Raw genomic sequence first — 16,152 nt, forward strand, 5'->3', positions numbered from 1 at the left:
AAAGGAACCATGTAAGCATACTTGACCTCATTGCCTAATGTCTATCAAATTGTCTATGCTTGGTCGATTCTGAATTTGTGAAACTGACAGTCAAAACAGAGTGGTGTATCCTCAATTTGTGTCTTTCGAATGCTGACCACACTCCTGCTCGGGGAACTGATTTGTTTATCCTTGCAAAACTGTCTCAGTCTTTAGACAGCTCATTTCAATATATAATCAGCTTGGCTCTTTGGCTATTGTTGTGTTCGCATTACTGCTTGGAATCAATGAAGGTAACTTCCTTTAACCCCCCCCCCTGAAATTTGCAGGAAGTTATTGACAGGGCTTGCTGGCATGCAGGGTTAAGCATATAGGATTTTTGCTGCACACAAGAGAGGTAAGATACAGGGAAGATCCTAGAAAAGAAGAAGCAATGTTAGACCTGCCACATAGAAGTTGACTATTTTAGGTGTAAGGCATATAGCTTATGTTTTGTCTATATGCAAAAGCCTCCATGCATGCTAAATGGCTTAGCATCTGTCTAGCAGTTGTATTTAATGCACAAGTGCAGTTTCTACAGGCCCCTAGTGGCTTAACATACACCAGCAGGGAGAGGGAAATCCCACTGCAATCATTAGGTTAAGCAGTTCCTTAGCATGTCATATCACACAAACATGGCTGTGTGTTTCTTGCCAATGAACTCTGCCTCTGATGTGGACTAACATACTGAAAAGCTTCTAAATGAATGCTTTAATTAAAGTAACATATCACCTAATACTGACATATGATTACCAGTCCCAGACCTAACCCAGCCTGGTTTTTCCTTTCAGGCTACACTTTGCTGTGGTTGTTTTTAATTGCCTGAAAAGCGCAATAATTCATTTCGGCATGCTAAATTGCCTGCTTTGTCTTTCAATGAAGACTGGATTGAATACTAGAATTTGGAGGATCTCTTGTATTGCTTTTTTCAGTTTCCCTTGCGTAAACACACCTTATGGGTTACACCTATATTTAATGCAAAGGAATGCCTACGCCTCCGGGTATATTATTAAAGCAAGGTTCGTTAATATGCAGCTCAGCCTACTGCATATAAATCTGATTAAAGGAAAAGCTGTATCCTTTTCAAATAAGCAGGAGGCATAAGACACATTTTTATGTTCTTGAACAAAAAGTACAGCAGCTAAAGTATTTGCCAACATAATGGGGGCAGGTGTTGCTCGCACTCAAAAATCTCTTCTCTTTTTTTCCAGGCTGGTCTAAATGTGTCTTCTCACTCCTACTCACTACACCCCCAATAATATCTCCACCCCTACATCCAAAGGCAAAACTAAAATTGGAAAACCAAGTCGAGATAAAAAAAAAAGGTGGCTAATTAAATCTCCACCCCCCCCCCACCTTTTCTGCTTGTCTACCTCGCCCTATCCTACTGAATAAAATAAAAACTGCACAGGCTTGCTTCTCCGAAAACCCCCCCTTGCTGGCATATTTACAGCTCTTAGCTATTTAAACTGGGCACAACTTGACAGCTGAATTTATGAAACTGCCCAGCCTGTCAATTTCACACTTTAAAAAATACAATAATAGCAATTCCCATGGGATCACATTTCTCAACAAAAAAGCTGTCACCAAAAGCGTTTGCGGTTATAAGTATAGAAATGATGTGTATGGGGGAAACGGAGATTTACCTTTTTTTTTCCTTTGTTGCTGTTTCTACAAAATAGGCAAGTGGGAATAAACTAAGTGATTGCTCTTGTTCAGTCAATCATGATCTGCGGTAACGTGCTTTGTGCTTCCAAGTCACACCGTTCAGTGTGAGAGCGAGAAGTTCTGCTCTTCTGAAACCCAACAGAACCATTGCAAGGGGGGGAATTTAGCTACAAATAGACCCCTCTGTCTTCTGAAACCCAACAGAACCATTGCAAGGGGGGGAATTTAGCTACAAATAGACCCCTCTGTCTTCTGAAACCCATCAGAACCATTGCAAAAGGGGGGGAGGTAGCTACAAATAGACCCCTCTGTGTACCGCCAATGAGGATACTAAAAGGAGCAGCGGATCGCCAAACTGCGCCTTGACACTGGGGTAGCGCCAAGATTTGCAAAATGGATGTGTATCAAGGTGGTTGCTCCTAAATGCATTATAACCCCCATCACTATGTTTTCCTCTTAGCAATGGGGCTTTAATAAATGAAGGAGCGCAGAGACTGATAGCTACATACAGTGGGTAAAGCACTATGTATTTGTATAAACACCAATAAAACGCCATTGTTGAGATGGGCAATGAAAGGGAACATTCTAAAAGACTTATGATAACTTTAATGATCCCCTTTGTGTGTAGACAACAGCAAAACTTGGCTTTTTGAAGACAAAAGAAAGGAAACCTAGTAAAGCAGATGTGCTCCAGAAAAGTGCAAGCTCATATTCCATTCATAGGTCACCGAAAGATGCTCTGTTTAATAACCAGGAGGGATGTTTTAATAACCAGGAGGGAAATTTGTAACTAACCGGTCACATAAGTATCTACAACGGACTGATGCCTGAATCACACCACAGTCATTTGAGGGTTATTAAAGCACTGCAAGCTAATCTATCATTTAAAGTCAAAGGACTGATGCCTAAATCTCAGCTTCCCCATCAGCCACTGAAACAGTCCCCAGCGTCCAGCAATTACCTTTACCTAAGGGAAAGGGTAACCCTCCTAACACCAGCACACCGCAGACACAACAATGGGGGCACTGGAAATGAATGACTACTTCTATGCCATCAATAACAAAGTGGAAATGTTTCATCTATTTACAAAGAGATCACATTGTTTACCAAACACAAAGTCATAACAGTTCTAGCAAAACAATGCAGACAGCCTAAGAACACAGAAAGCGAACCCATGGCTCCGATTTGAAGAGCAGAACCCCTACATTTGGGGGACCTAGGGGCAGAACCAAGTGGTCTGGTATAAAGTAAAGTACCATGGCATCGGACCTTTGAATGAATATTCAATTTGTACGTCTCAAACTTTACTTTTTAGACCATAAAAACCAATGTTCCTGTCCTTTTTTTATTTATTTCATGCAAATCTCCAAATAAGAGCTGAGGACCTGGCCCAGACGGGGAGGTCTCTATCTGGATAGACCCCCCCCCCCCACTCTTCTTGTGCCAAGTCAAGAAAAGAGGGGGGTCTTGTAAGGTTCCTGCTGCTCAGGTGTTCCCTTGTGAGGTTCCTCCTGCCCAGATGTGCTTGTGAGGTTCCTCCTGCCCAAATGTGCTCATGAGATTCCTCCTGCCCAGGTGTGCCCTTGTGAGGTTCCTACTGCCCAGATGTGCCCTTGTGATATTTTTCCTGCCCAGATGTGCCCTTGTGAGGTTCCCCCTGCCCAAATGTGCCCTTGTGAGGTTCCCCCTGCCCAAATGTGCCCTTGTGAGGTTCATCCTGCCCAGATGTGTCCTTGTGAGTTTGCTCCTGCCCAGATGTTTTCTTGTGAGGTTCCTCCTGCCCAGATGTGCCATTGTGAGGTTCCTCCTGCCCAGATGTGTTCTTGTGAGGTTCCCCCTGCCCAGGTGTGCTCTTGTGAGGTTTCCCCTGCCCAGGTGTGCTCTTGTGAGGTTTCCCCTGCCCAGATGTGTTCTTGTGAGGTTCCCCTGGCCAGATGTGCTCTTGTGAGGTTTCCCCTGCCCAGATGTGTTCTTGTGAGGTTCCTCCTGCCCAGATGTGCTCTTGTGAGGTTTCTCCTGCCCAGATGTGCTCTTGTGAGGTTTCTCCTGCCCAGATGTGCTCTTGTGAGGTTCCTTCTGCCCAGATGTGCCCTTGTGAGGTTCCTCCTGCCCAGATGTGCCCTTGTGAGGTTCCCCCTGCCCACATGTGCCCTTGTGAGGTTCCTCCTGCCCATATGTGCCCTTGTGAGGTTCCCCCTGCCCAGACATGCCCTTGTGAGGGTCCTCCTGCCCAGACATGCCCTTGTGAGGTTCCTCCTGCCCAGCTGGGGGTATTGATTGGAGATAGTATAGGTAGTCTACAGTAGGCGTGCCATCCCCCTCCTCTTTTCCCGCCTTCCACCCCCATAGTCTCCCCATTCTGGAGTAAAGAAGTAAAAAATAAAAAGAGGATAGCAGTACCTGCTCATGCTAGCCGCCTTGAATGCGCTCCCAGCTTACATCCCAGGGTTGTAGAGGTAATCCAGGATAGGTGTGGTGATGAGTGTCCAAGGGTGGTGGTAAGGGGGTGGAGGGGGGGGTTTGGTCCAGCCAAGAAGTCACTAGGCACAGCAGACTCCTCCTGAGCACAGCATCCCAACTCCCAGGCAGCACAGGACACAACTCCTCCAGCCTGGGACTGACTAGAAAGTGCTGCCAGTCCTTCTCCTCCTCTCCCTCCCTCCCTGGTATGTGAGTGTGTGTGAGAGTGTGTGCTGCTTTCCTTCCCCTGGCTCTGTGCTCCTCTCCTCTATTAAATCCTCTTATGCGCAGTCACATAGACAGGCATGCATGTGGTGTCCATACATCTTACACACAGGAGAAGTCAGGCTGCTGTATATATAATCCCGGGAAAGTGCTCATCCTGCCAGGCTCCCTCTCTCTCTCTTTCTCCTTGCTGCTGCTGCTGAAGCTGCCGCTGGACCTGTGTGTGTCTTGTCTCCGTCTCCCTCTCTCTCAGGGGCGTGCACACACATACACACACTAAAGGCACCGCAAGCTTCTGCCAGAAAGCCTCTTCCCCCGCCCACTCCGCCCTGATTGACACCAGCTTCCTGCCAATAGCAGCGCACCGACGTCACTCCTTCATCCCAGACAAGAAGTACGCTGGGCTCCCTGTAGTCACTCATGTTCCCCCCTCACACACACACTCACATTCCTTCAGAGCGGGACAGCCCGGCCTCAGGGACTTTACATCTCTCAGTGTGGCTCTTTTCTGCTTCAACACAGTCATTTGAGGGTTATTAAAGCACTGCAAGCTAATCTATCATTTAAAGTCACACTAAACTCTGCTTTCATGGGAAAAAGTCCATTCTATGGCCCTCAGCCTCCTACAAATCTGCAAAGTCTTTTTTTTTTTTTTTTTGCTGCTGCTGTGATTTGGATTCCTGTGAGACCCTATTCGCATCTTGCCAAATCGTGTGGCGGTCGCTGCGCAATGTGCGTTTGGATGCCATTAACCACTGCCACTCGAGGACGTCCTTGAGTTGCAGTCAGTGGCGTTGCTATGGGGGTTTCACCAGGGTTGCCAACAATTCGTATAAAATATGGCTGTGGGACGACTTTGGAGCTGCGCAGTTACAAAGCGGACTGGGCTCGAACATGCTCTACTGTTTTTGGCCGGGCGGGCGCATGCCCAGTGAGTCAGCCATGTCTTGGTGCTGCCTGGTGCCATGTTTAAATTAATGGCAGGATGGCAGTCCCAACCCAGTGGCCGGATCCAGGCCCATAATCCCACCACCTTGCCACTGTGAGCCGGAGTCCCAAAGACCGGAACCATAGGTGTGCGCAGCCTATTGCATTAGGGTGTGCACCCCAAAGTTTAAATACACATGCATGTGTTTGCCTACATGTACATGGCCCCGGTACATTACTCTCCCTGCTGGCAAAGAGAAATAGAGCAGAGCAGGTCCGAGGGAGATCTTTCCCATCTCCTCACTGGCAAACAGAGCGATAATGCTAATGTGCCCTAGGTGATTAGGGTGTGCCCAGGCACACCCAGCACACCCTGTGCGCACGCCTGTGACCGGAACCCCACACATTCCATCCATGGCTGCTGGAGACTCCCATGCCATTGTGAGCAGCATGGACTCAGAGTCCCAAAGACCGGAACCCCACACATTTCATGCATGGCTGCTTGAGACTCCCATGCCACTGTGAGCAGCACGGACACAGAGTCCCAAAGACTGGAACCCCACACATTCCATCCATGGCTGCTGGAGACTCCCATGCCACTGTGAGCAGCATGGACTCAGAGTCCCAAAGACCGGAACCCCACACATTCCATCCATGGCTGCTGGAGACTCCCATGCCACTGTGAGCAGCATGGACTCAGAGTCCCAAAGACCGGAACCCCACACATTCCATCCATGGCTGCTGGAGACTCCCATGCCACTGTGAGCAGCACGGACACAGAGTCCCAAAGACCGGAACCCCACACATTCCATCCATGGCTGCTGGAGACTCCCATGCCACTGTGAGCAGCACAGACACAGAGTCTCAAAGACTGGAACCCCACACATTCCATCCATGGCTGCTGGAGACTCCCATGCCACTGTGAGCAGCACAGACACAGAGTCCCAAAAACCGGAACCCCACACATTCCATCCATGGTTGCTGGAGACTCCCATGCCACTTTGAGCAGCAGGGACAAAGAGTCCCAAAGACCGGAACCCCACACATTTCATGCATGGCTTCTGGAGACTTCCATGCCACTGTGAGCAGCATGGACTCAGAGTCCCAAAGACCGGAACCCCACACATTCCATCCATGGCTGCTGGAGACTCCCATGCCACTGTGAGCAGCACGGACACAGAGTCCCAAAGACCGGAACCCCACACATTCCATCCATGGCTGCTGGAGACTCCCATGCCACTGTGAGCAGCACAGACACAGAGTCTCAAAGACTGGAACCCTATACATTCCATCCATGGCTGCTGGAGACTCCCATGCCACTGTGAGCAGCACAGACACAGAGTCCCAAAGACCGGAACCCCACACATTCCATCCATGGTTGCTGGAGACTCCCATGCCACTTTGAGCAGCAGGGACAAAGAGTCCCAAAGACCGGAACCCCACACATTTCATGCATGGCTTCTGGAGACTTCCATGCCACTGTGAGCAGCATGGACACAGAGTCCCAAAGACCGGAACCCCACACATTCCATCCATGGCTGCTGGAGACTCCCATGCCATTGTGAGCAGCATGGACTCAGAGTCCCAAAGACCGGAACCCCACACATTTCATGCATGGCTGCTTGAGACTCCCATGCCACTGTGAGCAGCACGGACACAGAGTCCCAAAGACTGGAACCCCACACATTCCATCCATGGCTGCTGGAGACTCCCATGCCACTGTGAGCAGCATGGACTCAGAGTCCCAAAGACCGGAACCCCACACATTCCATCCATGGCTGCTGGAGACTCCCATGCCACTGTGAGCAGCATGGACTCAGAGTCCCAAAGACCGGAACCCCACACATTCCATCCATGGCTGCTTGAGACTCCCATGCCACTGTGAGCAGCACGGACACAGAGTCCCAAAGACTGGAACCCCACACATTCCATCCATGGCTGCTGGAGACTCCCATGCCACTGTGAGCAGCACGGACACAGAGTCCCAAAGACTGGAACCCCACACATTCCATCCATGGCTGCTGGAGACTCCCATGCCACTGTGAGCAGCATGGACTCAGAGTCCCAAAGACCGGAACCCCACACATTCCATCCATGGCTGCTGGAGACTCCCATGCCACTGTGAGCAGCATGGACTCAGAGTCCCAAAGACCGGAACCCCACACATTCCATCCATGGCTGCTGGAGACTCCCATGCCACTGTGAGCAGCACGGACACAGAGTCCCAAAGACCGGAACCCCACACATTCCATCCATGGCTGCTGGAGACTCCCATGCCACTGTGAGCAGCACAGACACAGAGTCTCAAGACTGGAACCCTATACATTCCATCCATGGCTGCTGGAGACTCCCATGCCACTGTGAGCAGCACAGACACAGAGTCCCAAAGACCGGAACCCCACACATTCCATCCATGGTTGCTGGAGACTCCCATGCCACTTTGAGCAGCAGGGACAAAGAGTCCCAAAGACCGGAACCCCACACATTTCATGCATGGCTTCTGGAGACTTCCATGCCACTGTGAGCAGCATGGACACATAGTCCCAAAGACCGGAACCCCACACATTCCATCCATGGCTGCTGGAGACTCCCATGCCATTGTGAGCAGCATGGACTCAGAGTCCCAAAGACCGGAACCCCACACATTTCATGCATGGCTGCTTGAGACTCCCATGCCACTGTGAGCAGCACGGACACAGAGTCCCAAAGACTGGAACCCCACACATTCCATCCATGGCTGCTGGAGACTCCCATGCCACTGTGAGCAGCATGGACTCAGAGTCCCAAAGACCGGAACCCCACACATTCCATCCATGGCTGCTTGAGACTCCCATGCCACTGTGAGCAGCACGGACACAGAGTCCCAAAGACTGGAACCCCACACATTCCATCCATGGCTGCTGGAGACTCCCATGCCACTGTGAGCAGCACGGACACAGAGTCCCAAAGACTGGAACCCCACACATTCCATCCATGGCTGCTGGAGACTCCCATGCCACTGTGAGCAGCATGGACTCAGAGTCCCAAAGACCGGAACCCCACACATTCCATCCATGGCTGCTGGAGACTCCCATGCCACTGTGAGCAGCACGGACACAGAGTCCCAAAGACCGGAACCCCACACATTCCATCCATGGCTGCTGGAGACTCCCATGCCACTGTGAGCTGCATGGACTCAGAGTCCCAAAGACCGGAACCCCACACATTCCATCCATGGCTGCTGGAGACTCCCATGCCATTGTGAGCAGCATGGACTCAGAGTCCCAAAGACCGGAACCCCACACATTCCATCCATGGCTGCTGGAGACTCCCATGCCACTGTGAGCAGCACGGACACAGAGTCCCAAAGACTGGAACCCCACACATTCCATCCATGGCTGCTGGAGACTCCCATGCCACTGTGAGCAGCACGGACACAGAGTCCCAAAGACCGGAACCCCACACATTCCATCCATGGCTTCTGGAGACTCCCATGGCACTTTGAGCAGCAGGGGCAAAGAGTCCCAAAGACCGGAACCCCACACATTTCATGCAGGGCTTCTGGAGACTTCCATGCCACTGTGAGCAGCATGGACACAGAGTCCCAAAGACCGGAACCCCACACATTCCATCCATGGCTGCTGGAGACTCCCATGCCATTGTGAGCAGCATGGACACAGAGTCCCAAAGACCGGAACCCCACACATTCCATCCATGGCTGCTGGAGACTCCCATGCCATTGTGAGCAGCATGGACTCAGAGTCCCAAAGACCGGAACCCCACACATTCCATCCATGGCTGCTTGAGACTCCCATGCCATTGTGAGCAGCATGGACTCAGAGTCCCAAAGACCGGAACCCCACACATTCCATCCATGGCTGCTGGAGACTCCCATGCCACTGTGAGCAGCATGGACTCAGAGTTCCAAAGATCGGCATTCCCAGGGGCAGACTGGCAACCTTTGGCCCAGGGGGCAAGAACAAACCAGAGGCCCATGGTGCAGCAACTCAGCCCCCCTCCCACTCTCCCTCTTCACGCCCTCCTCCTGACCCCCATTCCAGGCTAAAGCTCCACTCCAGTTACTCTCTACTCACTGGCTGAGTCCAGGTTCCCAACCTGGCCAGCAGGGGACAGTTGGGGGGAGCTGGGACAGCTCGATTGGGGCTGGCCAGGGGAGGAGAGTCTCCAGTGGGGCATGGAACCAGCCTCTGCTCAGACACAGTTTACACCATTCATGCTGGGGAGGGAGGCCTGCACTCTGTCCTTGTCTTCAACCCGCACTCAATACATCAGTGGCAGGGACTTTTTACTTCTCTCCACCAGGAATTCTTTAGGCATGCCTGTGGCAGAAGCTGTGCAGCCTTATTACAGGACATCAGAGCGGCCCAGGGGGCAATTGCCCCCCTGCCCCCTGGCCCATTCCTTCCCTGGGAACCCCACACATTCCATCCATGGCTGCTGGAGACTGATAGCACCGCCAAAGGCCATGCGATTCTGCCATGATTGTCATTGGACAGTCGCGCCTTTTTAAATCGCATGAAGCTGGTTTCCAAAAAAGGAGCAGGGGCTTCTTTTCAGGTGACAAACTTGTGTCAAGTGAATGGGCTGGCCCTGTGTGACACGCAAAATCACATGCAAATCGCTCAAACAAATTGCAAGCAGGAACACTTGTTCTCGCTATGTAAATAAGTGTGAATGGAGCATGAGAGGGTAGCTTCATTCAACAGAAACTCCACCCCTACTAAAAAAAATTACATATTCAAAGTAGAATTCCACCTTAAAGAGTTTCTGAATGAAAAACGCTTTTTTAACCTTAACTCCCCGTGAGGCTGTGCTGTGACTCAGTTTTTCACCAGCGGTGTCCCTGATCCTCTTCTTCTAATGTCACCCACAGGCACTCCAGGCCCCTCCTCTTCGGCGGGTTCACCCAGGGAAAGCAGCTTTCTCTGGGGGCACCCTTGCATGCTCGCTCCCAAGTCCTGCTTCTGCGTCCATTGACACAGACATCGGGACTTGGCTGCTCTCTTGTCATAGCTTTTGATTGACAGGAGCTATGAATCAGTCCAATGAGGAGGGAGACAGCGGCAGGAAGCATATCGCTCGATCAGATCGGGCTCAGGTAAGAAAAAGAGGGTGGTGGGCTGACTGGGGAGCTGCAGCACAGATGGTTTTTCACCTTAATGCATAGAATCCATTAGGATGAAATATCTTAAGCCTTTACAACCACTTTAATGTCAGTATCCACTCAGAAGCCTGAACTGACAGTTGGCTCAGGCTCTCAGCGATCCGCTGGGAGCCTGAGCTTCCTGCCCCCTCCACAGCCCGGCACTCAAGTGAGCGTTGGAGAGCAGCTGACTGACTGACAGTTACAGCCCTCTGCGAAGGGGAGAACTGAGCAATCAGCGGTCTTTGATCTCTTAATTCTCCAGGTAGAGCCAGTGAGGTCTGGTATGGATTTTAAGACAAACCCCACACCAAAATGTTTAAAAAATTGGAATGGGGGTCCCCTCCAATATCTATACCAGAGCCTTCTCCAAGCATGCAGCCTGGCAGGCCAGGAAAGGGGAAGGACGAGCAAGTGCCCCCTCTCCTTCTGAAACATACTAGGCCCTATGCCCTCAACATGGGCCCAGCGTGCTGAACGAAAAAGAGAGAAAGCGATCGAGAGGAGCTTGCTGTACTAACTATGCAATGTTAGTACAGCCATCTCCCTGCTGAGCTATTGTGTTCTGACAGGGGTTTTCCCCCCTCCCCCCCCAGAACACACTGGTCAGTGCTCACAGCCATTGGCTGGCAGCTCTGCTCGGTTGTTGATCGGCAGATGTTTTTCGGGCATGCTCCTAGGACCAATGCCAAACATTTGACCGGCTTCTGCCAGACAGGTTGCCATAAATATGGGCCAAACATCAGCTGGGTTCTGTTGAACCGGCAATTACCGGCCAATGTTGGGTCCCTGCGTACAGGGCTTAAAGTGATACTAAAGTCTTTTTTATTTTCTAAAAAAATAACAAACTTATTATACCTACCTATTCTGTTAAGTGGTTTTGCACAGAGCAGCCCCAATCCTCCTCTTCTCGGGTCCCCTCCTGTTGAGTGCCCCCACAGCAAGCGGCTTGCTATGGGGGCACCCGAGCCAAGCTACAGCTCTGTGTATCCATTCAGACATGGAGCTGTGGTTTGACCCTGCCCCCTCTCTCTCCTTATTGGCTAATTGACTTTGATTGACAGCATCGGGAGCCAATGGCACCTCTGCTATGTCTCAGCCAATCAGGAGGGAGAGTCTAGGACGGCCAAGGCACTTGTGGACATCGCTGGAAGAAGAGTGGGCTCAGGTAAGTATTAGGGGGCAAAGGGGGGGGGGGGCTGCTGCACACAGAAGACTTTTTATCTTAATGAAAAGAATGCATTAAGATAAAAAACCTGACATTACAACCACTTTAAGGCTCACCACACACTTTATAACCTAATCGTAAAATTTCTGTGCAATTAACTTTAGATTCCTGTAAAATTTCTGTGCAATCAACTTTACATTTATTAAAAGTGTGTAGCAAGAAGGCCTACACCAACTATCCAGTCAATCTATATTCATTTAGGCAGGCTATGGCACGTCAAGGCACGTCAAGGCACGTCAAGGCACATCAAAATAATCATGGTTGGCACAGTGGTGTAGTGGTTAGCACTTTCACCTAGCAGCAAGAGGGTCACTGGTTCAAATCCCAACCACGACACTACCTGCCTGGAGTTTGCATGTTCTCCCTCTGCCTGCGTGGGTTTCCTCTGGGTACTCCGGTTTCCTCCCACACTCCAAAGACATGCTGGTAGGTTAATTGGAAGCTGTATAAAATTGGCCCTATTATGTATGTATGTTTGTGAGTTAGGGACCTTAGATTGTAAGCTCCTTGAGTGCAGGGACTGATGTGAATGTGTAATGTATATGTAAAGCGCTGCGTAAATTGACAGCGTTATATAAGAACCTGAAATAATAAATTAATAATAATGGTCACTGCCCCAAATTTCCTGTTTTAGGGCTCATTCACACCAGAATGCGGTGTGGAAAAACTGAGTTCCATGCCTGTGTGATCTGCTGTGGGTGTCAATGTATTCCTAACAACACCCCAAATACATATTGGAAATGCAGTGTGTTTGCCTGCACTGGATCGCATTAGTTCTGCAGTACCCTGCAATCCAGTTGCAGTGAGTTTTGGAAATGCACGATTTTTAGTGTGATCCAGTGCAATTTCAGCCCATTCAAATGAATGGACAGAAAATCGCGCTGTACTGAATTGCGCAGGAATCGATCAAGGTGTGAACTAGTCCTCAGGGTGGCTCCTTTCTCTTGTGGCATACTATGGAGGCACCCCTACATGCAGCGACACCCATCACTGCCGCGTGTTACAACACACTGAGTTAAATAAAGTGTCATTTTGTAACATTTTAAAAAGTTGAAAAAACAAAATAAAACCGTGTAATGCGTTGTAACAATGTATCGCGCCACCCTCCCCTACGCACACCAGCGCACACACGTTATAACGTACAGGATGATGTAAATGAGCCCTTATTGTTTAATCTGGGATATATGTCTGATTTTAAGAACAATGAGAATAATTCTATATGTATTTATTTATATTAATAGACACCTTTGTGATGCTTATTCCTCATATGGATTGTGTTTGACCCATTGTATATTCTATTCGTGGATTGTGAGCGTGTTGTCGTTTGGCAGGCAGCTCCATTGATGTGCCTCACCTCGTCTCTCCCCTCCTCCAAACTTTCCCTCATTCATACTTAGTCCCGTGCCCTTCCTTCCTCCAATTTCCAGGCATCTATTACTCAGCCTTCCTATTTCACAAGCAGTGCAGTGCTCTATACTGTACACGGAAGATTTCTCAGGAAGTCATGACTTTGCCCTTTTTCCAATACTGTTTGTGCCTGGATTCAGAGAGATTAAATGTTATCACAGAAAGGTGCTTCTTTATAATGTAGAACAGCACACAGAATTCATTTATTGCTGAAATGTATACAGCACAAGTACTTTACTTGGCATTTTACATATTCCCATCAGTCCCTGCACCCATGGAGCTTACAATCTAAAGCCATACATGGATCAAACTGCTTCAGCAGAGACCAGTCAAATTTGGATCCATGTACTGGCATTGTGGTTGAAAAGAATTCAATCCAGCGATTCCCTTTTGTACAACCGTCCTGTCTGATTTTCCCCTCTTGATCAGCGCTGTAGGCTATAACCTGCAATGCTGATTGGTGTAATTCAAAGATGGGGGGCTCAGAATACAATCACAGAGCGGGGAGGATTCCCTCATTCACCTTGAATATGTGGATAGGGGGATCGGATCCGTTTTTTTCCCCTCAACTCGATGGTTGAATGACAAAAACTGACCAATCTTTGGCCAGCTTTCAGCCCCTGATTCACAAACATATGTACACACACCATGTATAAGTCTAACATGGGTCCATTATCATACCAGCATGTCTTTGGAGGAAACCCACACAAGCACAGTTGAAAACATGCAAACATGCAAATGCCATGCATATTACAATGTCAATGATATGCTCCACACTATATTGTCAAAAGTATTGGGGCTCCTGCCTTTACACGCACATGAACTTTAATGGCATCCCAGTCTTAAGCCCCGTACACACGTACCGATCGTCGGCCGACCGATCGGCTGTCTTTTGTCCAGGGCTGTCGTGTTTGTTGAAAACTGCAAAAGACTGCACACGAATTTTGTCAGCCAACAACAGCCGACAGCAGAAGTGATGTCATGTGATGGTTAACTTTCCTTGTCTTTTTTCTTTTCTGAGCATGCCCAGTCTTGCTAATCTGCTGTCTGTCGGCCGAAATCTGTACTGACTGGCGAACAATCGGCCGTTCTGGTGTCGGCCTACAAAAATTTTAATGCCTGCACGACAGATTCTGTTCGGCCGAAAGTGCGCTGTCGGCTGTCGGAAGCATCATACTAACAAGCCTACAATCGGCCGATCGGTCGTCGGCCGAATCTTTACGGCCGACAATCGGTACGTGTGTACGGGCCTTTAGTCCTTAGGGTTCAATGTTGAGTTGGCCCACCCTTTGCAGCTATAACAGTTTCAACTCTTCTCGGAAGGCTGACCACAAGGTTTAGAAGTGTGTCTATGGGAATGTTTGACCATTCTTCCAGAAGCGCATTTGTGAGGTCAGGCACTGATGTTGGACGAGAAGACCTGGCTCGCAGTCTGCACTCTAATTCATCCCAAAGGTGTTCTATTGGGTTGATGTGCAGGCCAGTCAAGTTCCTCCATCCCAAAATCACTCATCCATGTCTTTATGGACCTTATTTTGTGAACTGGTCCAAATCATTTGGTGGAGAGGGGATTACGGTGTGGGGTTGTTTTTCAGGGGTTGGGCTTGGCCTCTTGGTTCCAGTGAAGGAAGCACTTAAGGCGTCAGCATACCAAGACATTTTGAACAATTTCATGCTCCCAACTTTGTGGGAATAGTTTGGGGTTGGCCCTTTCTGTTCCAACATGACTGCACACCAGTAAAAACCTGAACCTTGTGGACAGCCTTCCAAGAAGAGTTAAAGTTGTTATAGCTGCAAAGGGTTCACCAAATCAATATTGAATCCTACAGACTAAGGCTCGGTTCACACTTATGCGATGCGGGAAGGCTGCGAATTCGCAGCTTGTTCCCGCATCGCACACTGCCATATGCGATACGCTGGGGGTGTCAATGTAATCTTAACGACACCCCCAGTTTGATCGCATATCGCAGTGCGATCTTGCAGTTCGCACAGGATCGGATCGCACAAGTGTGAACCGCTGTGCGATCCGATCCTGATGCGGCTGCAAAAAAGGGTCCTGTGCGTGTTTGCTGCGGGTGCAGTGCGAATTTAGCCATACAAAGTGTATGGCTAAACTCGCACTGCACAGCCGATCGCATGTAATGAAGGAGCAGTGCGCTCCGATATTACATGCGATCGGCGCAGCCGCATCAGTGTGAACCGGGACTAAGACTGGGATGCCATTAAAGGTCATGTGCGTGTAAAGGCAGACGTCCCAATACTTTTGACAATATAGTCAGTGCAAAGGGGTTAAAATCATTAGGAACATGCTCTGCTCCAGTGAGGATGCAAGCTAAAGTTTACCACACATGTCACAATCTGATTGTACAAGATCCTACCAACAAGAATGTAGTTCAGGGACCTAGATTGGATACTAGTTCATTTATTAGTTTAAGGCCCTTTTCACACATACGGTCCGTTCAGTTCATCACTTCAGTCACATCAAAATGTATCCATTTTTCATCCGTTTTTCATCCATTTTTCATCCGTTTTTTTTACTTCCACTACCAGTGCAAAAACGGATGAAAAACAGACCACTTGGCGGTTTACATCCATTTTTCGTCCGATCCGTTTTTTTTTTTTGATGGATGAAAAATAGGGCATTCATCCGTTCCAAAAAACGAACATTGACGGAAGCGGATGAAAACGGATGTTAATGGATGATCATCTATTGTCATCCGTTTTTACATAGAGATGCATTGATGTCCGTTTTTCATCCATCAACAGATGGAGGAAAAACGGACAAACGGACCATATGTGTGAAAGGGGCCTAAGTTGGTCCTCATATTGCATAGTTTTGGTAAATCTAATGGTGGCCATACATGCTTTAATTATTTTATCCAGTCCATGTGTGATTCAATCATAATGATCAAATGTACAAATAATCAAATAGCCAAAGCTTGCCTTTGGATTATTTTAGCCTCAATTTTGATCATCCATGGTGGAAAATTATTGAGAGTTTTGCATCATTCATAAAGCGCTGCATAAACTGTTTGCGCTATATAAATCCTGTATAATAGTGAGATACTTTGTTCAT

At 48.9% G+C, this 16,152-nt stretch overlaps 1 protein-coding gene across 15 annotated transcripts in view; it reads right to left on the reverse strand.

Moving 5' to 3' along the window:
* The window catches only part of PTPRD (protein tyrosine phosphatase receptor type D), a 1,741,884-nt gene that overhangs the window by 579,435 nt on the left and 1,146,297 nt on the right, over positions 1 to 16,152 (reverse strand). For 2 of the 15 annotated variants that reach the window (XM_082266416.1, XM_082266414.1), the window contains exon 1: positions 4,087 to 4,632. The exons of 12 other annotated variants lie outside the window; for them this stretch is intronic. The gene's annotated coding sequence lies outside the window, so the exon portion shown is untranslated. Of the gene's footprint in view, positions 1 to 4,086; positions 4,633 to 16,152 lie in introns of those variants that run through there. One more of the 15 variants, XM_082266415.1, reaches the window with a different exon arrangement.

Source organism: Pelophylax lessonae, assembly GCF_965119305.1.
Source record: "Pelophylax lessonae genome assembly, chromosome: 1".
Classification (NCBI taxonomy): domain Eukaryota; kingdom Metazoa; phylum Chordata; class Amphibia; order Anura; family Ranidae; genus Pelophylax; species Pelophylax lessonae.